The 26,573-nt window shown below is 43.5% G+C and overlaps 1 long non-coding RNA gene across 3 annotated transcripts; it reads left to right on the forward strand.

Moving 5' to 3' along the window:
- On the forward strand, positions 1-24,888 carry LOC109284888 (uncharacterized). Of its 3 annotated transcripts, XR_002092495.2 has the most exons (4): positions 1-123; positions 8,909-9,113; positions 24,539-24,623; positions 24,712-24,888. It is a non-coding gene; the product is annotated as an uncharacterized LOC109284888 (long non-coding RNA). The 3 variants fall into 3 exon arrangements; XR_009456335.1 differs by lacking the exon at positions 8,909-9,113; XR_009456336.1 differs by lacking the exons at positions 1-123; positions 8,909-9,113 and adding an exon at positions 22,793-23,160.
- The last annotated feature ends 1,685 nt before the right edge of the window (positions 24,889-26,573 follow it).

Below are 26,573 nucleotides of genomic sequence, written 5' to 3' on the forward strand. Positions count from 1 at the left end.
TTTACTTTTGCAAAGTGCTCTGGCAGTTTTGCTGTTGCATGCAAGCTTGCTTCTGCAGACATATCTTGAACCTGAGCACTTGTGAGAGCCTTTGCCCTACAGAAATCGACAGCCTGTGCCAGGGTGAGTGGGGGATTTTGCAGAAGCCTTTCTTTAAGTTTGCAGTCAGTTATGCTGAAGACAATTTTGTCTCTGAACATAACATCCTCAGCAGATCCAAACTCGCAATGCTGTGCTCTACTTCTGAGCTCTGTAGCAAAATCATCTATGCCTACAGCCTCATTGTATCTAAATTGCCAGAACTGATACTTTTCAAAGACAAGGCTTTTTCTGGGTTTGCAGTAGTTCTTGAATGCTGCAAGAACCTCTGTAAGGGTTTTCTTATCTCTGTAAGGGTTTTGTTATCTGTGTAAGGGTCTGCAAACACACCTTGCACGTTGATGTAAATTTCTAGGGCCTTATCCCCAATACAGTGAAGCACAACTGTAATTATATAATCCTCTGCCTCTTCCTCAGCCTTTGTGACTGCAAGGAATAATCAAAGCTTCTGTTCCCATCTCCTCCAATTCTCCCTAAGATTTCCAATAAACGACAATGCTGGTGGAGGCTTGAGATGCTCCATTTTTTCTCTTTTTAGAATAAAAAACTGTAACCCCGTTACTGAGGCTGCTGGTGACTCCACCGAGAGACAGGTCACTTAGATTCATAGATGTTACGGTCCGAAGGGACCTCAATAGATCATCGAGTCTGACCCCCTGCATAGGCAGGAAAGAGTGCTGGGTCTAGATGACCCTGCTAGATGCCTATCTAACCTCCTCTTGAAGACCCCCAGGGTAGGGGAGAGCACCACCTCCCTTGGGAGTCCAGACTTTGGCCACTCGAACTGTGAAGTTCTTCCTAATGGCCATTATTTCTTTTAACCCCCAGGGGTGCCTTGGTGAGTAAAGCCTCACCAATTCACTTCTGTGCCCCCATGATGAACTTATAAGCAGCCACAAGGTCGCCTCTCAACCTTCTCTTGCGGAGGCTGAAGAGGTCCAGGTGCCCTAGTCTCTCCTCATAGGGCTTGGCCTGCAAGCCCTTAACCATACGAGTGGCCCTTCTCTGGACCCTCTCCAGGTTATCCACATCCCTCTTGAAGTGTAGCACCCAAAACTGCACGCAGTACTCCAACTGCGGTCTGACCAGCGCCCGATAGAGGGGAAGTATCACCTCCTTGGTTCTGTTCGTCATGCATCTGCTGATGCACGATAAAGTGCCATTGGCTTTTTTGATGGCTTCGTCATACTGCCGACTCATGTTCATCTTAGAGTCCACTAGGACTCCAAGATCCCTTTCTGCTTCTGTGCCTCCAAGCAGGTCATTTCCTAGGCAGTAGGTATGCTGGACATTTTTCCTCCCTAGGTGCAGCACTTTGCATTTCTCCTTGTTGAACTGCATTCTGTTCTTTTCTGCCCATTTGTCCAACCTGTCCAGGTCTGCTTGCAGCTGTTCCCTGCCCTCCGGTCTGTCCACTTCTCCCCACAGTTTTGTGTCATCTGCAAACTTGGACAGAGTACACTTCACCCCTTCGTCCAAGTCGCTGATGAAGACATTGAAGAGTATCGGTCCAAGGACCAAGCCCTACGGGACCCCACTGCCCACACCCTTCCAGGTCGAGACCGACCCATCCACTATGACTCTCTGGGTGTGACCCTCTAGCCAATTCGCCACCCACCGGCCTGTGTAGTCATCCAAGTCACAGCCTCTTAACTTGTTCACCAGTATGGTGTGGGATACCAGATCGAAGGCCTTTCTGAAGTCTAAGTAAACGATGTCTACCCCTACTCCTGCATCCACGTGTTTTGTAACCTGGTCATAAAAAGAGACTAGATTAGTCAGGCATGATCTACCTGCTACGAACCCATGCTGGCTTCCCCTCAGCATAATTTTTCCTGCCTGGTTCTCGCAAATGTGAGCCTTGATAATTTTTTCAAAGACTTTGCAAAGGATGGAGGTGAGGCTGACTGGCCTATAGTTGCCTGGGTCCTCCTTCCTCCCCTTCATGAAAAAGGGGACCACATTGGCCCTTTTCCAGTCCTGCAGGACCTAGCCCATGTGCGGAGAGTGTTCAAATATTCCCGCCAGTGGCTGTGCAATGACGTCAGTCAGTGCCTTCAGTACCCTCAGATGGAGCTCATCCAGGCCTGCCGACTTAAACGCATCCAGTTCCTCCAAGTGACCTTGCACCATCTCAAGGTCTATGCTTGGTAGTCTGGCACCCTGCTGCTGCCTCTCTACAATCCCAGTGAGAGACTTGTCTTGCCCTTTGCTTAGGAACACTGAGGCAAAGAATTCATTGAGGAGTTCAGCCTTGTCCCCCCTGTCCGTCACCAATTGCTTATGCCCATTTAGTAGTGGTTCTATTCCACCCTGGGCCTTCCTTTTACTCCCTATATATCTAAAAAACAATTTTTTGTTATCCTTAACTTCGGATGCCATCCTCAGCTCCATGGCAGCTTTGGCCTGTCTAACTGCCTCCCTACAAGCGCGAGCAGAGGAGGTATACTCCTCTTTAGTAATCTCTCCCCGTTTCCACTTTTTATATGCCCCCCTTTTAGCCCATATACTACTCTGGATTTCTCTGGTCAGCCAAGGAAGCCTCTTGGCCCCTTTCCCCCCGCATCGGGATCGTCTCCCTCTGTGCCCAAAGGATAATTTCCTTAAGGCACAGCCACCCTTCCTGGGCTCCCAACTCTTTAAAACTCCTACTCTGCAGTGCGTCCTTGACTAAACGCCTGAGTTCATTGAAATCAGCTTTCCTAATGTTTAGCACTTTCACCCTACTAGTTACCTTACGCACTCGACGTCTTATGGTGAATTCTATTATTTGGTGATCACTGTCCCCCAGGTGACCACTGATCTGTAGGTCTCCTACCTGCTTCTGACACCCTATAATGTATCCTCTATGTCATTGGGTTCCAGGGGTGGGGTACTCACCCAGACCTCCATACTTTTAGGGTTCTGTCCTCAAGTCGGCATTCAGCAGAGATCAGCGGGGTGGCAAACAGCTTTACCTTTATTAGGAACAGGATTCAGCAACTCACACACTCCTAGCTTTCAGGGAAAATGACACCAACCCACCACTAACAAAACTACATCCACAGGCATCGGGGGAGAGACTGGGTCCTCCCACTGCTGGACCCATAAAGGTACATTACATATACCATAGTACCCAGGTAACCCTCAGCCCCAACTGCAGCACTTACGCGTTGAGAAGTGGAGGTCCCTGCCCAGCTGCAGCTAGGCTAGAATACACTACGGGGAGTTCAGGGTGGACAGCTCTGTTCATAGGACCCAATCCCTCCCTTCCCTAATGTGGCAGCCCCCTACCCCCCTTCCCTGATGTGGCAGATCCCTGCTAGGACTGCAGCAGTGTATTCTGGGAAGCACAGCTCCCTAACAAGAGAGGAGACAAGCCTCACAGGCATAGGTGGCAGAAGACTGGGGCTAATGGGGCTTAGGCCCCACAAACATGGCTCTGCCTCTGCAGTGCCAAATCTACACTGCAGCACCATGCCCAGCACCCCTGCTGCGCACTGGCCCTGCAGGAGGAAGGGGCAGCCCCGCACCACCCTGCACCACCCCCCACACGCCCAGCCCCCACCCCCAAATAATATTTTCTTCTCAAGGAAACAAACCTGAGAGACTTCTCTTGAATGATTTGAATTTGTGTACACAGCCCTAGTTACACACATAGCAGGGCAGGAGCCTTACATACAAGCTGTAGGGCAAATCGTGTGTTGTGTTATCTCCATATAATTCCTCAGTGCTTCCAGAACATTTCAGCTCTTGTTTTGGTCTTTTAGGGCATGTGTAAACAAAACAGCAGCCCTCAATTGAAGTGGTGCGTTTTTAAAAACACCGCTTCAATTTAGGGCCCTTTAAACCCACGTGTCATGTACACCATGTAACTTACCTGCCTCTCCAGTGGTGGGGAGGGAAAGGGGAGCTGCTGGCAGGAGAAGCAGTTCCCAGGCTGCAAGGAGGGGCAGGTGCTTCCCTCTGTGGCAGCAGCAGCGCCCACCAGGCAGCACCCACCCTCAGGTACCCAGCACAGGCAGTCCCTGGGGGCACCGCAGCTGTGGGGGGAAGCATTGGGCCCCCATGCAGCTTAGGCATGCAGGCAGGCTCTGGGTGGGGGTGAGGGTGGAGTCAGAGATCAGGCTTACCCCATTTTTTTTTCCTTGGGTGGAGCCTGCCTTCCTGGGCTGCTGCTGGGCTGCCTGCACGGGCTTCCTGCAGAGCCCATGAGCTGCACAGAGCCCAGTGCTTCGCTCCGCTCAGAGGAGTTTCAGTTCACTGAACCCCAAGTCATTTAAGGCACATTACACTGCCGAATTTGCTACAGCGGCTGCAATTGCTGCACAATATGCCACCAACATGTGCAAATGCCAACACCATTAATGTGATGCAAAAGCATTTAACCCACTTAAAGTGTCCTGCACACATAACCCTCACACAGCCTTAGATGGGAAGGTCTTTTTATGGCAGTCAGTGCACTCATTATGTAGAGCACAGTATACCATCAGGATGAAGCAGGAAGTAAATGACAATAATGGTGGAATAATCCAGATCTCCTGCAACTCCCAAAAAGTTGTACGGTCCTGATAGTAACTTATAGCTATCTGCAAATCCTTAGAGTCAAATGAATTTGAAGTGACAAAAAATGCAAACACTGCATTCAACTGTCCCTGACACACAACTGTGGATTTAGGTTCATGCCACCTCATTTCTCTCAAAAAATTCAAAAATTCCCATTACTATCATTTCATCCTAATGAGAAAAAAACCAACTGAAGATCATTTTTCTGGCCAAAGCCCCTTCTGAGAAGTGTCACTCTTACTCAAATGTGTAATTTATTACAAATGAGTCCAATGGAAAATAATTAACTCCAAATTTACTTCAATGATTGCCAAAAGGGCATTGATTGCCTTGAATAGCCTTTTATTTCCCCCAGCCTGGAATTAGGAAAGGCTTCATCACTGGGATATAAATGTCATACAAGAACAAAAGACCTTCTATAACTATAAATGGACTCATCTTGTCTACATATCCTTACAACAACCTTTAAAATGAAATAATATGAGGAATTAGCAAAACTAAGGTCAATTGTTAATATTATATACTTATGCAAAATAAAAGTCAATTACAGCCTGGAGAAATGTAATTTGAATCTGATTTATAAGCGACTGCCACTGATAACCTTTATTTAAGTTTTACAGAAAAGATTGATATAATTTAAATTACAAATATTAACTTTTCCATGGGAGTTTTAGATTATCCTATAGAAAAAAAAAAGAATTATATCTGCAAAATAATTATGCAAGGTGGTTTTTAAAAGCCTTGTAGAAATCATATAAAATGTAGACCTAAATAAATTTTAACTTAATCTGTTTTAAAACAATTAATTGAATAATTTTATTGGACTGTATTACTTTTATCTTTAGTACATTAAATCTACTGGAGTTTTCCATAAGAGAAACCATTGATCATTTTCCCACTGGCTACTCTTAGAAAGAATATATTTTACAACCTGTTTTCAAACAAAAGTTCATATTTCAACTTCACCTTATAGTTATCCACCCCTATAGAACACTGACAAAGAAAACAGCATTGCAATATACTCAAACCTTCACAAAGAAAATGCCTTTTAAGAGGTATCTTTATCTTTACTTCTATCACAAAATAGAATTCACTGCACTAAGTGACTCTCTGGTTGATATCTAATGTACCACCTTCATTGCCAAAATATCCAAGGATGAAATTTTCAGAAGTGTTCATCTTGGGCCAAATTTTGTTCCTTTGAATCCCAATGGAAGCAGCACACTAAGCTTTAATAAATCAGTTTTTGGAGATGTCCCCATAAATGGGTACACCCCACTCTCATTGCCATTCTACACCTGCATGCATCATGAATGCTTTTACACAGGCATCCATTAACATTTTCTGTTAAACATTTAGGAAATGTGTTCAAATGTTAAAAATTAAACTTTTGCCACAGATTTGTAACTGTTTTTACATAATTGATGAATATTCTGGCATGGTAATGAGGCAGGGAACTGGTTTTCTCTCTCAGAAAAGACTGAGATTTTGAAAAATAATTCCTACCCCAGGTCAGGACAAAAGTTTTCACAAACCATCAATCAAAATTTTAATTATTAAACTTAATTCATATGTAATCATTATAATTCAAAAATGTTTTGATTATAACTTTCTATTTTTAACATTTTAATAGAATAACTATAAATGTCAAGATGCAAAGGTCATTTCAAATAAAAAATAATTTTTAAATTTGGAAAATGGTGGAATGGAATATACAATAGACAATTTCAATACTTTTTTTTCCAAAACATTTTTAATGAGAAATTTGTCAAAACTTATAGTTTCCTAGGGACAGTTTTTGTTTTGATACATTAGAAATTTAGAAATTAGAAAGCATTCAGTCCAAAAAACTCTGACCATACTCTGTTTAAATGCACATTAGTAATATGAGCAATTTATCTCTATTTTATGCATGTCCCAAATTGTCAGACGCTTAAAAAAACCCTTGTGTACCTGATCAATAGCAGCTCAGACACGACATGGTAGACCAAATTATTTTTGGAGTTGTAAAATGAGATCACTTGGAGAAAGCAATCATGTTGCCATTCACCGTGCAACAGATATAAACAAAATCGTTTTCATGTCATTACCTCTCTAGCTGAGATGTCTAGAATGCCTGATTGTTATTTCAAGCAATGCGGGAAAACATAATATACTCATCAACCTGATAGGAGGAAAAAATTCACCCTTCCTTTAAATCTCCTTTGCTTTCCAAACAAAGGGCTATATTACAACGTATCACTTTAAGATAAACAGAACCACAAATAGTTCTATATTAATATGCCCTTCACAGGCAATTTTGATGTTAGAATCTTACCATATATTACTGAAAAAAAACTCCAGGCCCTTGCCATTTGGCTATTCCCCCCCCCTCCCCCCCAATTTTCACAAAAGAAAATGTCATTCTTTTTTTCCCCATTTTTTCACCAATTTATGATTCGTTGTCTAATTTAGTAATCATGTGGGAAGCAAAGTTATCTGTTCGGCAATATGTCGTTGGTTGTTGTAAAGTGACATAAAAAATATTTTTTTTAATCTTTTTGTGGAATTGGTAAAGGAGATCCACAAACTGTTCTTCATAAACAATTCTTATATCCACCATGACTCATTTGTATTGTACTGTTTTGAGAAAATATGCTTTTCACAGGTCAACAAAGCACTTTGAAAATCAGATGGGAATAAGGTAAGAAAAATAAAATGCTTCAACATAAAGATGACCATATCCAGAAAAATAATAGTGGCTGTTTTGGTTATGACTTAAAAACTGTATTTACTCAAATTGAAGACAAGGTATTTTCCCCATTTAATGTGGGGGGAAAAGCCCCATATTTTGGATTCAAGAAGGAGACAGCAGGGGGGCAGAGGGAGCAGGCAGTGACTTGAGCTCCAGCACTGGTCCTGACCCAGAGATAAGGCCAGAGCTGCAGCTATTTCCTTCCCTCGCCACCTCTACCAACTTTGCCTCCTTAGGAAACCTCACCCCCCACTTCCCCTTTTTCCCTTCACCCTATAGCCTCTCCCCCTCCACCCACTTACCCTTGCTCCACTTCACTCTGACCCCGCTTAACATGGAGCATAGAGTATGGCCCAAGCCTGGCCTGGTAGCAGTGGCAGGGGTGTGGCATCCCTGGCTGGAGGAGGAGGCAGGCATTGGGGGGGGGGGGGGGGAATCAAGCAACTGGGGGATAGGCAGCAAAGGGAAAGGTGTGGATTGGCAAGGGGCAGGGATCAAAATGCATGACCCTCCTGCACTGCCTGCCCCCTCCACTCTCCTCTCCCCTGCCACCTGCCCCCATTGCCATAACACTCCCTGCTGCAGTAGTGGGGTGGAGGGGGGGGGATTTTAGATGACTCCCCAATAATTAAATTCTCTACATGGAAAATTATAACATTTATAAATAAATGTTATTACCCTTGATCACCCTTAAATTCAGGGTGATCTTGGATTCAGGCAAATGCAGTAAATGAAACAACAGCATGGATGGAGGATAATGTAATTCCATCAGAAGCCAGCAAATACAAATAAAAACCCAGAATTTAAGATTTGGGAGAGTAGCAGGACAGAAACAAAATGGAGAGACGGAACAAATTGACACAGCCTTACATTTAAGAATTAAAACAGTAATACGAAGTCTTCAAAGAAGTGATAACCGATAATGACACCAAAACCAAAGGCACATGGGAAAGAATGAAACAGAAATAAACAAACAAAACAAGATATAACCATTTATTTAAACAAGTCTTTCACAATAAAAGGGGGTGGGGTAGGGACTGGTAAAAAGAAACATTTACGTAGCATAGCACTCCAGCATGAGTATGAGAACATGCAAGAAACTGAGGTCAAAGAATACACACTAAGTGCAGAAGACAGCCAAGGATTGTCATTTATTTTTTGTTCACATTACATTATCAGCACTATCACATATAAGTGCCATCTTTCTGTCTTCCCAGCATGTAGGATACTCTCACTTTGCACATTCATTGAATCCTATTTTGGTACATGTGAATACCCATTTTGTGACCAATACCCATGTCACTGCTGAGTTTACTGGGCCTGGCTATGCTTATGCTCCATAAGTTCTGGCAGCAGACAGCAGCTGCCACAGAGAAGCCACAAAAGTATGTTCACACCCAGGCAGCTCCATTTCATCAGCTGAGCTGGCAGAGCTTGAAGCACACCCTGACTACATTCAGTTGTCAAAGAGGCTACAGCAGCCAGCAGAAGTCATGGGAATGTCAACACATGCCTTTTGTTTCATGCCAGGTAAAGACGGAAGCTCTGGCCAGAAAACTGGTTTTCTGACAGCGGAAAGAAGAAGTACAGTCACCCCAGAGCAGTAGTGAGTGTGGATGCACTCATTGTTTTGCCAGGAGAACTGGCTGCAAACCAAGAGGCAGGGAGAAACAGGAAGTCTGAAAAATGCATTTTGAATCGAAAGAAAGATTGGGGACAGAAGCAACTTGGACAGGTGACAGAACTGTATTAATTAAATGCAATTAAAATGCAACCTTCACTTGCCTGCAGTAATTCCTTCATAGCTCACTAATCAGAACTGTCTTTTCAGAATTTGTTTCAACCTTGATACAGTCTGAACCCACTTGGAATCAAGTTTACCCACTGTCCCTCAGGTTAGCTCTTCTGAATAGGAACAAAAATGCCTCTGGTGCGATGCCCTGGGGCTATTCATGTTCCAACACTTTGACTAACCCCAATTTCCTGCTCCCACAGCGGTTGGCTTTTCCTGTCCCTTCCTACTTCTACTTTTCAGAATGGTTCTGCTGTTCTCTGTGTCAACAACCATGGTTGTGCAGCTTTTCCCACCATCATCTTAACTTCCCATTTGAACAAGGCACTCTAATTAACATTAGATTAACAAGTTAGTAGCCCACATCTATCTTTCTGCAGCATCAAAAATTTGTCTTCATTCTGCCACAATCAGTCTGAGCAGTAGGCTGACAATCTGAGCAAGAGTGTTCATTTAATTGAGACTCAAGCCAAGGCCAGTGACTTGGAAAGTGTCCACTTTAGCAGATTCTATACGGCAAAAAACAGCTACTCTATAATACTGGTTATCTACTGTATGTAAATCATAAAGAAAACCTGGGTTATCTCTTTGGATTAAGAGGTAGTTTTAGAAGTGTTGATAGAGCACCTCACAGGAAGTATCAATCTCAGTGTAAAATAGCAGGCAAGTGCATACCCTTGTCAAGGGTATATAGAGGAAAAAAGAAAGGCCGGACCAAAACTTAAGTGTTGCTAAACGGTTAGTCAAGAGTATGAAAAGCAAGAATTCAGAGGTACTATCACAGCTCTGCCACCGACTTTAGGGACTTTGGACAAGTCACTTAAACTCTGTTTCAGTTTATAATTTTTAGTGAATAACCCTCATTGGAGCCTTGTGCATCTTACATAAATATTATTTGTTAAGCTCTAGGCTGCCTGAATGCAATCTTATAATCAGTTGAAAAAAGACAGGATGTTATTACAAGTGTATCAAAAACATTTTGACCACACTTCAATCAAAGCTCTCTCTGGAATACTCCTACACTAACATCAATGCCTTTACCCATCAAGGACACTAGCAAAGTAATAGATCATATTTTTGGCACCTGAGAGACATTACCCTTGAGACTTGATTAGCTGGTTAATCATATGTTAACTAGTAACCTGGCCACATATTCATTCAATTAATGGCACAATAAAACCAGGAATAGTTGTGCCTGTCTAACATCTTTACAGATGAAAGGAGACACTACAATGTCAGACAATTAGTAATGCTTGGCAGTGGTGTGGGAGAAAAGCCTGATGCACAAGCAGGAAGCCTTCCCACAGTTGCTACAGGTCCACCACTCATCAGATGGAGACTGAAGTATACTCTGCTTCCTGGCTCACCTGCAGGCCGCAGCCTGGGCTCTTTGATGGCTCTCCATAGTGATTGCACCAGCCTTGATCCAGCTTCTCCACACTGAGCAGTTGTGGGCAGGGTTCTCTTAGTTGTCAATGGGAATGCTCAATTTCTTGAGATCTTGACTGACCTTGTTGCTGTATTAGAGTTTTGGCCTCCCTCTGCATCACAGGCAGTTCTTGAGCTGGCCATTGAGCACAGCCTTCAGCAGATGATTTTGGTCCATGTGTCCTAGTCAGCATAGCCTGAGAACATCCAGCATAGCCTGCATAGACTACAGGCTGGACCTCTCAAGGATCTCGTTGTTGGTGCTCTGTTGGTTCCCAGTGACTCCAAGGATTTTTCTGAGACAGCAAAGGTGGAAGCTGTTTAAACTCTGTCCCTGGTTGGAGCACATGACCCAGCTTTCACAAACAAAAGAAGGTACTGAGGACACCAGCCCTGATGGACAGATACCTTTGTGTTCAGGGTTAGCAGCTTGTTGTCCCACACACATGAGTTAAGTTTGCCAAAGATGAAAGAGGCTTTGCCATTCTTGCATGAAGTTTTCTGTTGTGATGGGCAAGTTTGTCTTTATCCTAAAATAAAATAGTTTTCTATAGTATATTGTTAACTATAATTTAAATTATTAAACAATATTAGCTTTATAGCTAAACACTAGGCATAACCTGTGGCCTAGCAATGTTGCTAACCACAAAACAGAATAATCTCTAAGCCAGCCATTTTCTTATGTCAAGTGCCTTAACCATTTTGTTAAAAAAAGCAAAAATTAAGTCTGTGTACTGGATACCAGCTGCAGCTAGAAGTGAGATAAGATAAGGGGGGCCCCCCCCAAAAAAGATGATACAACAGAGCACAAAAAAAACAGATTAAAATGTGTAAAATAACACTAACTTTTTCCTCTGGAAAAATACTAAAATTTATAATGCACAATATAAAGAGATGATTACCATAAGTATTGCATATTCAATAACCTTGTAGTTTCTTTGTTAAAAAATATATATAAGACAGCCTCACCCTTAAGTCGTGGCCATTTTACCTCTTTGCTGTTTTATGGTCTTTACTCAAATAAATAAACTGCAGTTACCCCTTCACCCGTGTTGTCTGGTCTCTAAGCCTGCTAAACAACAAACACCAGGGAGTTTTCTCCCACAACTCTGTCAAGGATAAGTGAGATGGTAAGAGTTGAACTGAGATAGCAGAGGTGATCTACACTGTCCAGAATTTCATTATTGATGTAGATTTGGGGTGGGATGTTGGTACCCTGTGACATGACAAGTGTTTTCTTCATACTGATTGCCATGCCAAACTTGGTTCATGTATTGCAGAACTAATTCATCATGACCTGCAGTTCATCAAGTGAGTTAGACATAAATGCAGCAGCATCTGTGAAGAACAGATCCTGAATAGTGAGCTGGGTGACATGCCCTTTTGCTCTGAAATCATCTAATGTTGAACAAGCTGCTGTGTGTCCCCATTTCAGTTAGTGAGCCGGATCAATTGTTTCCAAGAGTGTACCTGAGAAGGATAGAGAAGATGCCAAAGCCAGTAGGTGCTAAAATGCAGCCTTGCTTCATGTTAGTATCAATGCTAAACTGAGATGATGTTTCATTTTCATACTGGATGGTTGCCTACAGTCCCTCATGAAACTCCTTGAATAAGGAGAAGAGCTTTCGTGGACAGCCAGTTTTCAACAGGATCTTGTAGATGCCATCCCTGCTAACTGTGCCAAAGGCATTTTGCAGGTCAACAAATGCTACACAGAGAAGTGCTTGTTGTTCACAGCTTTTTTCTTGCAACAAACACAGTGTGAAGGACATGTCAGTCATAGAGCATCCAGCTGTGAACCCACGCTAGCTCTCAGGGTAGACGCTCTCAGCAAGAACTTGATGTTTTTTCAGCAGGACACTTGCAAGCACCTTGCTGACCATGCTGAGCAGAGATATCCCTCGGTAGTTGTTGCAGTCTACTCTTTCCCCTTTATTTTAGTATACTGTACTTATCTTTGCATCTTTCAGATCCTGGGATATGTGGTTTCCTTCCCAGCAGGCACAGAGAAGTGCATGACTATTGTGCACAAGCTTTCTCTCCCCCTCCTTTAGAAGCTCTGGAGGTATCTGATCATTGCCTGCAACTTTCAATCTTTTTCACAGCTTTCTGTAAATCTTTGAGCGTTTGTATTTGGTCTAGCTCCTGCATTGCTGGAAGCTGAGGAATGGCAGGTAAGGCAGTATCACAGATAATGGCATCCTTTGAGCATAAGCGGTGGGGGGAAAATATTATTTGGGGGAGCTGAGCCCTGACCCCTGGCCTTCCCTCCCACAGGGCCATTGCAGCACAGACTGGTGCTGTACAGAGCAGTGGAGGAGTGGCTGCATGTTGAGTGGCAGTCAGCACTGTGGGACGGTGGCGCCATGGTGCTGCTGCTGTCACTGGCCGCCACAAAAAGTTTGGGGGGAATAAGCCCCGTTGGCCCCAGACTTTTGCCACTTATGAGTAGAGCTCTCAGTAGAGCTTTTTGTATTGCTCAGTCCATCTGTCAAGTTGGTAGCATCCTGTCTGGCAGCAAGAACTTCTTTCGCTTTCAGGTTTGCAGTCTTTTTACAAGTTGGACCATGTGCCTCTGATTCCATCATAAGTACCATGAAGGTCCCCTGTTTTTAAAGTAAATATGAATCTTTTTGCACATGTCTTACCAATACTTCTGGGTACGTTCTCTGATAGCTTTCTGGACCACAGCCTTAGCCTCTTTGAACTTCAGATTTCTGGACTTAGCTGGTTGTTGAAGTAGAGTTAGGTGAGCTTGCTTTTCTTTTCTATGAGTGGGAGAAGCAGATGTTCAGGTGCTGTGAATCAGTTAGGTTGTTTTTTCTTTGCTGTTCCAAAAACATCTTTGTATGTAGCCAGTGTCTTGTTCTTGAAATTTTCCCACAAGATGACAGAACCAGGGGAATTGAGTTGATCATTTTCAGAAACACACACAAGTATGCATTGAAACTTTGCACAAGTGTCAGAGTCCTTCATGTTAGTGATGTTGAGATGCATTTTGCCTTTTGGCTTTGCATGATGGATCTTTTTAGGATGGGAGCTTGGCCCTGAGAAGAGCACGGTCAGTGTCACAGTCATTCAAAGAGGTGTATGTTGGACAGTGGGGAGTTTGCTTCTCATGGTGAGTTAGGAGAGGGTAGGGGGCTGCTTGCAAGCCAGGAGAAGGTGGGGTTGGGGATATTTATTTCAAGATCTAACCCTTTTTCAGTACAGGTTGAAATTGTTTGATGTTCTTTCTTACAGGTTTCAGTGTGACATAGTATGTGACAATCAGGGATGTGTAGTCCATGGGGGGTTTCTTTTTGTATTGTAATACATTACTGTGGGCTTTTTGGGTGGCTCTTTCAAAGGTAGACATTCAGTTAAAGACACAATGGGATCTGAACCATGATCCCAACAATCACACCTCCTGCCATGCTACACAAGTGTGGCAGGAAGCAAAATTGTGGGGTCAGTGACCACTGATCAGATCCCAATAGCACCTTATTGCTGGTGCAGGGGGAGCCTGGGAGCATGATCCAGGGTCCCTCTGTACGAGCAAACTGGGTGCCTGGTGCCCCTGAGACTGGGAATGCCAGTTAGGTGACCATGGGAATGCATAGACTCCTTGGTTTTGATGCCCTCCCATGCCTGGGAGCCCCAATCAGATCATCAGGCTCCCGGTTGTGGGAGCCCATGAGTTCCCAGCTGGAGGAGCCCTGAACAACTGGCTTGGCTCCCAGTCAGGGATTGCATCCAAACCCTTGGGGCTGGCCACACATTCAGCTTATGGCATGATGGGAACCAGCCAAAAGGTTTAGACATTTTTATTTAATAACTTTGTGTGGCTTATTCCCTGTTCTCCAGTGGTGAATCCTGGGGAGTGGGGGGTTGGCCTGACAGAGACTACCTTTTCTAGGACCTTCCCTGGATTGGGGCAAGCAGGTCCAGGTAGAGGAGCACCTAAATAGAGCGTCTTGCACATCTGAGTCACTGCCGAGTGCTTGGGACCTTCCTCATCAGAATGAGTGATCATTGAGCACAGAACTTCAATGCATATGTCTAGGCAGAAGAAACAAGGAAGGAGTTGCCATGGGCCCTCCACCTTCTCTCTCAGCAGGGACTATAAGACTCCAATGGCAAGATGAAGGTCAGGACAGTCCTGCTGCAGGTTCTAGCTGGAAAACCACTCTAAGTTGAAGGAAGCACCCACCTTATTGTGTTCACAACTGCACCTTTTCTCAATAGGTGTGATCCGAGTAGTGTGGGTATTGTTAGCTAACAGGAATCTGGCTCATCTGCTTTTCTGGGGACACTTCTTTCACCCAGGGAGTTCCAAAACCCCAGCCTTAGATGCTCCTCTACTTGGAGGCATTTCATAGATTTCATAGACATTAGGGCTGGAAGGGACCTTGGAAGATCATCGAGTCCAGCCCTATGCCCAGGGGCAGGAAGTCAGCAGGGATCATAGGATCCCAGCAAGATAAACATCCAGATGTCTTTTGAAGGCGTCCAGAGTGGGTGCTTGAACCACCTCCAGCAGCAATCTATTCTAAACCTTGGGGGCTTGGACAGTAAAGAAGTTCTTCCTTATGTCCAGCCTGAAACGGTCATGGAGGAGTTTGTGACCATTCAACCTTGTCATCCCTTGCGGTGCTCTGGTGAACAGATGTTCCCCCAGATCCTGGTGACCATCCTGATGAACTTATATGTGGCCACCAGATCACCCCTGAGCCTGCACTTCTCCAGGCTGAAGAGTCCCATGGTTCTCAGCCTCTCTTCATAAGGTCTGCTTTCCTGACCTCTGATCATGTGCATGGGTCTCCTCTGGACTCTCTCAAGCATCCCCACATTCCTTTTTAACAGTGGAGTCCAAAACTGGATGCAGTACTCCAGCTGCAGCCTCACGAAGGCTGAGTACAATGGGAGGATGACATCCTGGGATTTACCTGAGAACCATTTGTGGATGCAAGCAACCATTTTGTTTGCTTTACTAGCAGCAGTATCACAATGCAAGCTTATGTTCATCTTGTGGTCAATCATGACCCCCAAGTCCCTTTCACCCATAGTGCTAGCCAGTGTAGCACTGCCAAGCCTATAACGATGCTTCAGGTTTTTCTTCCTGCATTTTTCCCATTGGAGAACCTTGCATTTTTCAGTGTTAAACACCATCAGGTTCTTGTCTGTGCATTTCCTGAGCCTGGGAAGCACTGGGTCTTCCCAAGGGCAGACAAGTTTGTTGACCAGTGCCTATCATTCACCATTGCATTGTGTGTCCTCAGTACATGTACCTCAGTATCTATCAATGAGAGGATCATGCAGCTGGATGTGAACACAGACTCAGGAACCCCGACTCTTCTATCCATCTGTGAACCGACTCTTGACTACTCCAAGCAGCAAAAAGATTACTTCTATTCTCAACTGGAACAAATCATCAAGATCTTCCCTGCAAGGAACAGACTCTCTGTTCTTGGTGATGTCAATGTCCATGTGGGTAAGGACTGGGTGTACTGGGGAAATATCATTGGCCAACACGGCATAGGTAGCCTCAATGAAAATGGCCACCCAAACTAGAAACTATCAGCTCACAAATTCGTGCCTCTTCTGAGCTGATAATTTCTAAGACCTATTTTGCTGGCAGCAGCCACAGCAAGGTCACAGAAGCACAATCACTGGTACCACAACAAAAATGTCCCACAAGGAAACCATCAGAATCCACAGACTCTACAGAATGCAGTATATATCATCTGCTGCACCAAATGCCCTCACTGAAACTATGTGGATGAAACCAGCTAAAAAACTACGCTCCAGAATGGAAAAAAAAGGCACACACAAATATGGGAGTCTTCTTTCAGAAAATAACCAGTCACTTTCTGACTTCACAATCCTCATGTTCAAAGGGAATTTACAAAACATTTTCAAAAGACGGGCCAAATAACAAACAGTCATAACATACAGGACACACACACACAACCTCCCACCCCACAAAAAAAACCAGGGACTAAACACAGGTGCTGACTTCATGGTTCATTATAATCTACCTGTGCTTCATGACCTTCTTCCCCTCCTAATGTCTTGCCCTTCCACTTGTAAGTTGATCCTACTGTATTTCTGTCTTCTTTCAGCTAGTCCTGATAACATTAGCTGAAAGAAGAGAAAACTCTTTGCTCTTTTTTACAGTCATGCTCTTCCTTTAGAGAGGTAGGAAACCATTTTAGTCTGAAGTTAGGCACAAGGCAAGGCAAGGTGGCGCATCTACACATGCAGGCATATGTGCTCACAGCAGCTCAAATAGGAATGGCACAATTTGTACCTGAGATTTTTGCCTCAGTGTACATGCCTGGACATTCGGGCTGTACAAAACAGCAGTGTTCCATTTCGACCAGCAATTGGACGTTTTGATAGAACAGCATCCCATTTCAAATTTTGTTTCAATTCGAAAAGGCTGTTCCATTCCATTCCGTCAATGCTTCACTGTTTCAACCCTGTTTCGACGTTTTGCCCATAGGATATAATGGGGAAGGTCAAAATAGCCTATGACTTTGTCATTTCTAGCTTGATTTGGATGAAACCTGAAGGAATGGTAGCCCCTTCTAATAGTATGAAATCTGCAATGTTTCAAGGAGATAGGTGCAGGGGGTTCAGGGAAACTGCACCCCAAAATCTTGAAAGCAAACCTTATGTCACGTGTACGTGTTAAGCCACAGTGGGGTCAAAACTTCCGGCATGCTAGCCCCTGCTGAGGCCTCAAAGCCTGCCAAATTTCAAGGAGATAGGTGCAGGGGGTTCAGGAAAACAGTACCTCAAGCTGTGGACAAGCAAAACTCATGACATGGGCGATACTGAGTGTGTGTTAAGTCACAGCAGGGTGAAAGCTGCAGGCCTCCTAGGCCCTGCTGAGGCCACAAAGCCTGCCAACTGTCAAGAAGATAGGTGCAGGGGGGTTCTGGGTCCCTGCACCCCTAGCTGCTGACAGGCAAAACTCATGACATGGCTGCTTGTGGAACTGACTGTGTCTGTCTTGGGGCAGAGGGAGTGAAAACTGCAGACCTGCTAGCCCCTGCTGTGACCATGATGTTGGCTACAAAGGACCAATTCACAGGATCATCATAAAATTCTAGTTTTTTAGACGGATGCAAAAGTCAGATCATAAACCTTGGGGCTGATCCTCTCAAACACACACACATTCTCACACACACACACACACACATACTCACAATAGCTAGCTATGAATACTAAGCACCAGTGTCAAGATATACCTATCCCCAAGTGCTAGAGTCCATCGTTGATGGCCAGTCGAGACTTCTTTCAGTGTGATGTTGCTTCAGAAGGGGATCGCTGGCTGGTCCTTCTGGCTGGACCAGCAGGGTACTGGTCAGGTCAAAGAAGGTGCCATTGGGGGTCATTCTTCGCTGCCTTTTATCCCTCCCTGGCAGACTTTGGTGACACTCCAATTCTCAGGCTTACCCAATCCAGGGGTTGTTGACCTTGTGGAACGTCCTCCTTGGTGGCTGCTGGATGGCAGCTGTCAGCCCCAGGGGTCATGTCCATGAGTACGTGCAGTCTCGGGAGTCCATTGATGAATTTTGATTAATTCACTGCCATGATGAATAGGGCGCTGGGAGTGGTTGATCAGGGAGTATTCAGTCCCAAGAGTCTGTCTCCAGCATTCATTAGTTCAAACCAAGGCTTCTGTACCTTTAACAGTGAAGTTTCAAGGAGTTCCCAGCTCTGTATTGATTCTTTCCTCTCCTTAGTCTGTGGTTTCCTAGGTGTTAATCCTTGCTCATTAACTTGTTATCATAGCTAGCTACTGTGTTACGCAATCAATCATGATTTACTCAGGGACCTGCTCAATACAGGGAGGCGGTGAATCAATTCCTGCCCTTGCTAACATCGTTATATGGCACAACTTAATTTTAAACATAAAGTACATTTTTTTACAAAGTAAAGGTATACTTGTAATAAAAATATATTTTGTAGGTGCTTTTGTGGGTATAAAATAGTATTCTGCATCGGTATGTCTCCCCCTCATTGTATTTGGTCTGTTTGTTGTATGTGCCATGGCATTTTACCCTTTTATATTTTATGCTTTTTAACTTTGTAACAAATGTACTTTATGTTTTAAAAGTAAGTTGTACCACATAACAATGTTAGCAAGGGCGGGAATCAATCTGCTGCCTCCCTGGATTGAGCTGGGCCCTGGGCACACAGGGTGTGAGATTTGTGGTTGGGATTTGTGAGGATGAGGTTTGGGGGGTATGGGGCTTGCATGGGGGTTTGTGGTTTGTGGCTGGGTATGTGGGTGAGAAGTTTCTGCAGGTGGCTGGAGGGTGTGGGGTTTGTGCACAGATTTTGGGGGGACTGTGGGTATGGGGGGGCTGCTCAGGGGTGTGGGTCCCCTGCCCCCCACAGGACACAGCCCCCTCTGCACTGCTCACACACTTCCTTCCCACAGGGGCCACAACTCCCACCCCCACCCTGCAGCAGCAACAATTGGGCACTCAGGGCCTGCTGCTGCCAGACACTGCTGCAGTACGGCATGGCCCTAACCACCTCAGACCCAGTGCCACCTGTGCCACATTGCATGGGCTTGGCCCGGCTCAGGGCAGGACCTTGCACCTTCAGGCAGCACTGGGCCATTTGGGCTGTCACCTGGGGCCCAGGGATGGTTGCAGGGACTGCATGTGGTGCCAGGCCAGGTCCTGCCTTCACAGAATTGGCCTGACCCAATAGCACACAGGGCCCATGGAGGCAGGACCTGGCTCAGCGCTATGCACGGTCCCTGCAAGCAGCACTAGGCCCCAGGTGACAGCCTGAGTCACCTGGTTTTTCCTGAAGGTGCACGGCCCCACACTGAGCTGGGCTGGGCCCACAACAAGCTGCACAGGCAGCACTGGCTCGGAGATGGCCGGGGCCGCACTGCACTGTGGTAGAGAAGCTGTCACCAGCAAGCCCTGAGTGCCCAATGGCCACTGCTGCTGCAGGGGGAGCTGTGGGCCCCAAGGGGGAACCTTGCCCTGAGCTGCTTTTTTCCAGGGTGTTTTATTTTGATATCTGGAAATCCAGGTATCAAATTTACAGCCCACGGGGTCTAAAATATGCAGTGGGGGGAACATTTTATCATTCTCAGTGTGCCTCTTGTGGCATCTTAAACTCATTGGTCGTGCCCTTACAGGCTAAAACATTCAGAGCAGAGACATGAGCTTTCATAAGCTACACCTTGCTTGTAAGATTCATAGCATCTGATAAAATAGACTGTAGCCTATGAAAGTTCATACCTCTCTGAATGAGACAAAGGAGCCACCATGCCGAGCCTTATGTTTATTCCTTTAGGCAGGCTGCTTTTTTATGGAGTTTTTCATGGGCTATTGTTCTATTCATTAGTTAGCTCAAGCTGCATCTCAGACCTAAGAAAGAACACTTTGTTCTTAAAAGCTTCTCTAAAATCTCCCACACACATTCAGTTCATCCAATAAAAGATATCAGTCAACCAACATTTTCTTGCGTCTCTGAAAAGAATGAAACATTCTAACCAAAATACTGTTACAAAGAATTTCAAACCCAGTTTATAAATGCTAATATTTAATTATATTCAGGTTAGCCTGCTAGTCGTGTCTTGGTCAGCTAAGTAGTAAAAAAGAACTTACTATCCTGAGATGACTTTTACCTGGCGGAGCATAAGATGGCATAGCACCTCAAACAACCCCTCTCTACTAATATTATAAACCATGCCTCAATCAATTTTAATAATTTGATATTTGTGTTTTGATCTATGTTTGTAGATGTCCTATAGAAGCATACCATATGTGTACTCTACCTACAGCTATAGAATTATATTTTTTCCTTCATGTTGAAAACTGGAGCTAAGTCAACATTTAAACAACGTATGTAGTGTCTCTCTCTTCAGTGGAATATCAACATGTACACTTCATTTTCATCAAATTTTATGTTGAATTAAGAGCTGACATTTTTCTGCATGAATTTTTTCTAATGCTATAAATTTCATGGAAAATGTGTACCTCTGTGGGCAATTTAGTGATTCCATTAGTTTCCCTATACCTGTAAAATAAGTTTGACATTATAGTCATCATCTTTTAATGGCTGTTGTTTTATATGTATAATGCAAACACCACTCCCAGGGTATTCAGTTCTTAATATTAATTGCTCAGATAAATTAGTGATTAGTCAAGTAAGACCCACAGAATTGTTTAGCTCCATGGGTGGATGAGTGTACAAACTTGCTTGTTGCAAATACAACACAGATGAAAATGTAGTAATCAGTGTTTGCAAATGCCAGCGCATACGACTGAAATTCATTTTTAAATAATTTACATGGGCAATTGATTGGGAAACTCAGATAAACTATTCAAGAATATTATTCTAATAGCTCCATTTTTATTGTTAGTTGTGCACACCTGAGGAATAAAGAATAGCTTACTCATGATTGGTGGAAAGATTACTGAGCTAATATATGTTTTTATTTGACATATCAAGGTATTGTAAAAGATTCACCATTCATGATCTAAAGATGCAACTCTGAGGGACAAAGTAAAGATTAAGTTTAATAAATGCTTTGTAAAATGTAGATAGCTTGGGATAAGTCAAGTGAATAAATGTGAATAGAGTCAAAAGCTAGAGAATAAGCTATAAAATTTTAAACAATGAGACTAATAATATTCATGAATGGAAATGCGTACCTTTGTGGGCAATTTAATGATACCATTAACTTCCATCTACCTGTAAAATAAGTTTGACCTTGTTATAGCCCTCACATTTTAATGGCTGTTGTTTGATCAATCACAGTTTTTACATGCATAATTTAAATATAGAAATAGCACATTATTCTGAAAAACACAAAACTGTGACAAAGACCATTTTTCTTAAATATTACAGTAAATTATGACTGAAGAAACATACTTAGTTTCACCTAGAAGTCTTATTTTAAAATAATTATTACAAACAAGCAACACTATATCCAACTTGGAATGTTTTCTCCCCTAAAGATAATCACATTTTGAAGAAAAAAAAATCCTACAGAACTCAGTTTGATGGCAAACCAGAATAGGAAAATTTATTATATAGATTGGGTACCTAGAGCCCGATAGTCAAAAGGAAAACAGAAAAAAAAAAATCATCTTTAGGCCAAAAATCTAGAAACATGTTGGTTTTAAGACTTTAATTTTGAAACAAGGCATATTTAACTTTTTGTTTATATTTATATATACCAGTACTGGTGACCATAAACAGAACTGTAAAAAATAACTGATGTTTTCTGTTTGCTGACCATGCTAGAAATCTAAATCAGTCTCTAAGACTGGTGGCACCTGTACCTGCTCCTAGTTATACTACTGTTACAAAACAAAACAAAAAAAACCCCAACAATAACTAAGAAGTCAGTAGATTGCACAGTTCTACCTCCCAGTGATCATATTATTACAATAATACAGTCCATAATGATATGAGCAACAACATAATGATAATAAAATGGCATCAGAAGAAATAGATTTGTTTCTGTTAATATTAATATTTTTTAATTTTGTGAAGCCCCCCAAACTAAACTGTATACATGCCCTAAAATGGTTCAGAATGAGCGAAAAGGTCTTTCCATTGTGACTTGGCCTATAGTTTCAGAAAGTGGATGAATCTGAGTCCAAAACTTATCCACATTATGGAGTAATCATTTTGATTCTTTTTTGGTTAGATTTGGTTTCTTTATATTGTTCTCTGTATTTCTTGATCTTATCTATCTGGCTATGGAATCATTCAGAGCAGTTAAGTAGTGATGGGTTTGATATTCATCTGACTAGTCTAGCTAGTGTTTCCTGTAAAGGTCTGTCTACCCAAACAGTAACACAAACAAGGTGCACCTCCCTATACAGTGAGAAGGGCTGGATGAAGAAAAAGGAAGCACAGGAGGGTTCCCCTGCCAGTAGAATATCAGAGGGATGCAAGAAGAGGATTAAAAGGCAGGTGGTCCTTGGGTAAATGGTACTGAGAGACCAGACTGTAATACAGGACTCCATTTTTTTTCCAAGTCAGCCTGGAGCAGTCTATTGTACACACCATTTTTCATGTTTTGGGGAGAGAACAAGTAGGCTTCCTCTGTTTTCCACATATCACATATTTGGGGATGAGAATTCATAATAATCTAATAGTAGCATATCCTACCTTTCCCAGTTGCTTTCTGTGTTTTGGGAAGATCAAATGAATTGGCTATGTCTGTGTAGCAATTAACTATCCCCAGTGATGGCACTCTTAAGCTTAGTCCTGCTCTGGGAAGACTGCCTTCAAAAGGGAAGTAATGTAGCCACAGCTGCATGGGCTGGCTAATTAGCTTGAGGGAGAGCTAAGTGGCTCTTACACTTAGCAGTGCTAGTTAACCTGCCGCAAGTGTTGTTTTAGCATTATGAGATGGGTCACCTGGAGCAGCATGATGTGCTTGGGGGCACATGGGTATAGCCTCAGTGCAACATAGCCTCAGGGCAAGAATGATCTTTTCTTTGCATTCATGATACATTCTAAGCTATTCCTGTCTTTTCAAGGTGCAACACTAAAAACTAACTTCCCATTAAACAAAAGGGTAAGAGTATTTAGATCTCTAAGGGCTCTGGGGTCAGGGAGGGGGAGGCACTTTAATTAGAGCAGCTGTCAGAATTCGGATGTGTTGGAGCAGGCATTGGGCACATGTATAAGTGCACTATAAGTCTTAAATTAGAATATTTAATACGCTGTATACCGAATGTCTTTGCTGACCCTGTCTTTTTCCTGCAAGGAAGGTAGGGATCAGCCAAATAAATTGTTCGATTGCCCTTTACATAAAGGTTATTGTGATACAGCCAGCCTCACTGTCCTTTGGAGAAACAACTTGAATATTTTCAGGAATACTATCACTACCCTTCAGTAGAGCACTCGAGCATACATACAGATAAGCTTCCCAAACAGGTTTTTAAAGTTGCCTACAGAAACTGGACACCCAGTTTCTATAAATCGGATTTTATAGGTGTGGCCACACCCCTTAAAAATCTTTGAAAATATCAAAGGGCTTTCATACTCTGCTAAAAGCAACATACTGAGGGAATGTCTCACACTGCCATCCCAGAAGTCACTAGCTAATTTATCTCTACACTATAGTCACTTCTGTGACTGACTGCAATAGGAGACTCTTAACTGATTCTTGTTGAGATGCAGTTGGGCAGCAGACAGATAAGTGAAAAATGTATGTTATTATTTTTTTTCAAATTAAGAAAAAGAAGAAAAGGAGGGATTGAGACAAGAATCATCATAGGGCATGTGTATACAAAATGATATTTCCCGTTTATGCTGATGCAATTGTGTTTGTATTTGCACGACCCAGGATTTCCCACTGCTCTAAAGTTAATTTAGCACCTTAAAATAACACTACTTGGAGATGTGTTAATTTGCAGTGCTCTCCAGTTACGCTGCTCCAACTGTGAATTTGTTCATCCAAAGAGCCAGAGACTCCAAAGACTTCTAATTAATAGCCTTCACCACGAGGGGGCGCTGTGTTCCGGTCTTTAGCCAGTGGGTGCCAATGTGTGTTCTTTTTTACCCTCCTCACTCCTCATCCCTCCCACTTCCCTCACAGCATGCAGTGGAGTGGCCGTAGGTTGAGGATAGGATGAGTCCACTCAGAAAAATTAATTAGTATTTTAAAATGGGGAGGCCAATAATCCCTTAATTTTCTACCCCTTCTTAATTCTTCCCCCCCCGCCACCTATAGTGTATGTCCTCCCACCCCCGTCCATGTACCCTCCTGTCCTCATGCCCCTGCATCCCCTGTCATGTGCTGCCACTGCAGTAGACATAGCTTCTGACGAGAATTGCAGCATCATCATAATGATAAGTTTTTTGCAAGTAGTTTGAAACTTTGGAGTGAAGGGTTAAATGGCTTCCTTCAATATTGCAAACCTTCTGAATTTCATCACATTACATTTCAGAACCATGACAAAAAAAAGTCCAGGGGCAGGACACTGCTTGCCAGACCTGATGTCCAGGATATGCCACCTCCTGGGTGATCTTTAGGTAATATATCCCACCAACCTTGTGTGTGTGTGCGGAGGGGTGGGCGCAAAAGTCCCCCTCCTCTAACTCTTCTTCCCCCTCCTTGCAGAAAACTTTCATGGACAGAACTTGCCAAGGGTGGCAAACAGCCCTGTAATGAATGAAGAGAGTGAAGAGGAAAGTGAAATATGTTCAGATTTGCTTTAATTTTTTTTTTTTACATTTTGTATATACTGTATATTATTAAATTGCAGCATTTTCAATAAAGTGTTTTATTTTTGCTCTTTATATGTGTCATGTTTTCTTTGGGGTGGGTGGGTGGGTGGTTGGGTTGGTTTTCGGAGACAGTGCCCACCTCGGCATGGGGATGCTGTGCTGCGGGGGGGGGGAGGGGTTATGAAGTCATGGCATAACTGGAAAGAGTTGCAAAGAGTTGCAGCATGGGCTGTTATCAGAGGGAGTTCAAACACTTGTTAAGTGCTAGCTAGGGTGCATCCAGCATTTCTTGTAAGAAAAAAGACTAAACAACCTCATCCACCCCCAGCAGCAAGCAGGCAATCTGCAAAAGCTCTCCATGCATTGACCTCCCAGGGCCTTTAGCCTTTAGCAAGTCTTTAATGCATTATAATGCATTTCATATGCATGGTCATGGGGGGAGTTGGGGTTAATGCCTGCCGCTGCAGCTCCAAAACAGCTTTTTTTCTGATTTTGTTCTTTGCAGGATGTACTGTTATAGAAAATGTGATGCAAAAATTATTTCCTTTTCAATGCAATGTTTTCTTTACAAAATCCTGCATGCAGCACATTTTGGAACTGGGTTTGCAGGACCCCACCTCCTGTAACCCACTCCCCCCTAGAAAGAGCTCATCAGAATTTGTTCAGGATTGCTTTGTCCTCCCTTCCTATGTCTCTGGCTCCACTTAGCTGTCTTGCAGTTTGCTTGCCAGCACCTACTACTTCTCTAGCTTCCCCAGAGCTATCCTCTGGCTCCCCACACCCAGAGCCCCTCTTTAACACCTACACTTTCCCTTAGTCCCATTTTTCCCTTTCCCCATCTACCTTTTCAGCTTCCCTGTAGCTCTGGCTCCAGACCCAGCCTCTGTGCCAGCATACTTCCCTGTTCCGCACACTTTGGGTGTTGTCTTTTAATTAGTTAAGATCAATTAACCTCCCCAAGCCTCAGTTCTTCAGTCCAGGCCCCTCTAATCTACTGGTTCTAATCCTGGTCCTGGTGACTTTCATTTCCAGTAACTTTAACTCCCTCCACTTCTACTTTCTTACCTTAACCTTTCACCAGGTATCCCAAGTACACCAAACACATGCATACATACACATCACAACACCCAACTTAGGAACTCGCTTGTGTGTATGTGTAGGTGGGTGGTATGTGTGTGAATTAGTGAATATACATATATATATATCATTGTGTGTGTGTGGTATATAAATTAGTAATTCACGTATATGTATTGGATGTGCAGGTGTTGGTAACTGGTAACTGATTCTGTCTAAATTTGGTGTGTGTAGCGTGTATGGGCTTAAACTGGTGATAAGTGTGCATGAACCTAGACTAAATATTTTGAACGCGTGTGTAGCTGAGCTGCTAGTATGAGGGAGTATGCCTAGTAAGGGTGTATGCATGTAGTGAGTGTATGTGTGCTTAATTCATTTTTATGTGTGCATGTGCAATTATACACCACACCCTCCTGTCTAACAGAGCACTATTGAGATTATGAGCGTTGGCTTGACCCCTCAGGGCAACAACTTTTATGGAGTCATGGTATTACTGGAAAGTTGCAGGGTGGACTGTTATTAGATGGTGTGAGGTCAAGTGCTTGGCCAGTGCTAGTGTGCAGCCAGCATTTCTTGCAAGAAAGAAGACTAAACAAACCCACCCACCCGCAGTGGCAAGCATGGACCTCCCGTGGGCCTTCAGCCTTTACCAACTCTATAAAGACTTTAGCAATGCATTAC

This window comes from Alligator mississippiensis, chromosome 13 (genome assembly GCF_030867095.1).
Source record: "Alligator mississippiensis isolate rAllMis1 chromosome 13, rAllMis1, whole genome shotgun sequence".
Lineage (NCBI taxonomy): Eukaryota > Metazoa > Chordata > Crocodylia > Alligatoridae > Alligator > Alligator mississippiensis.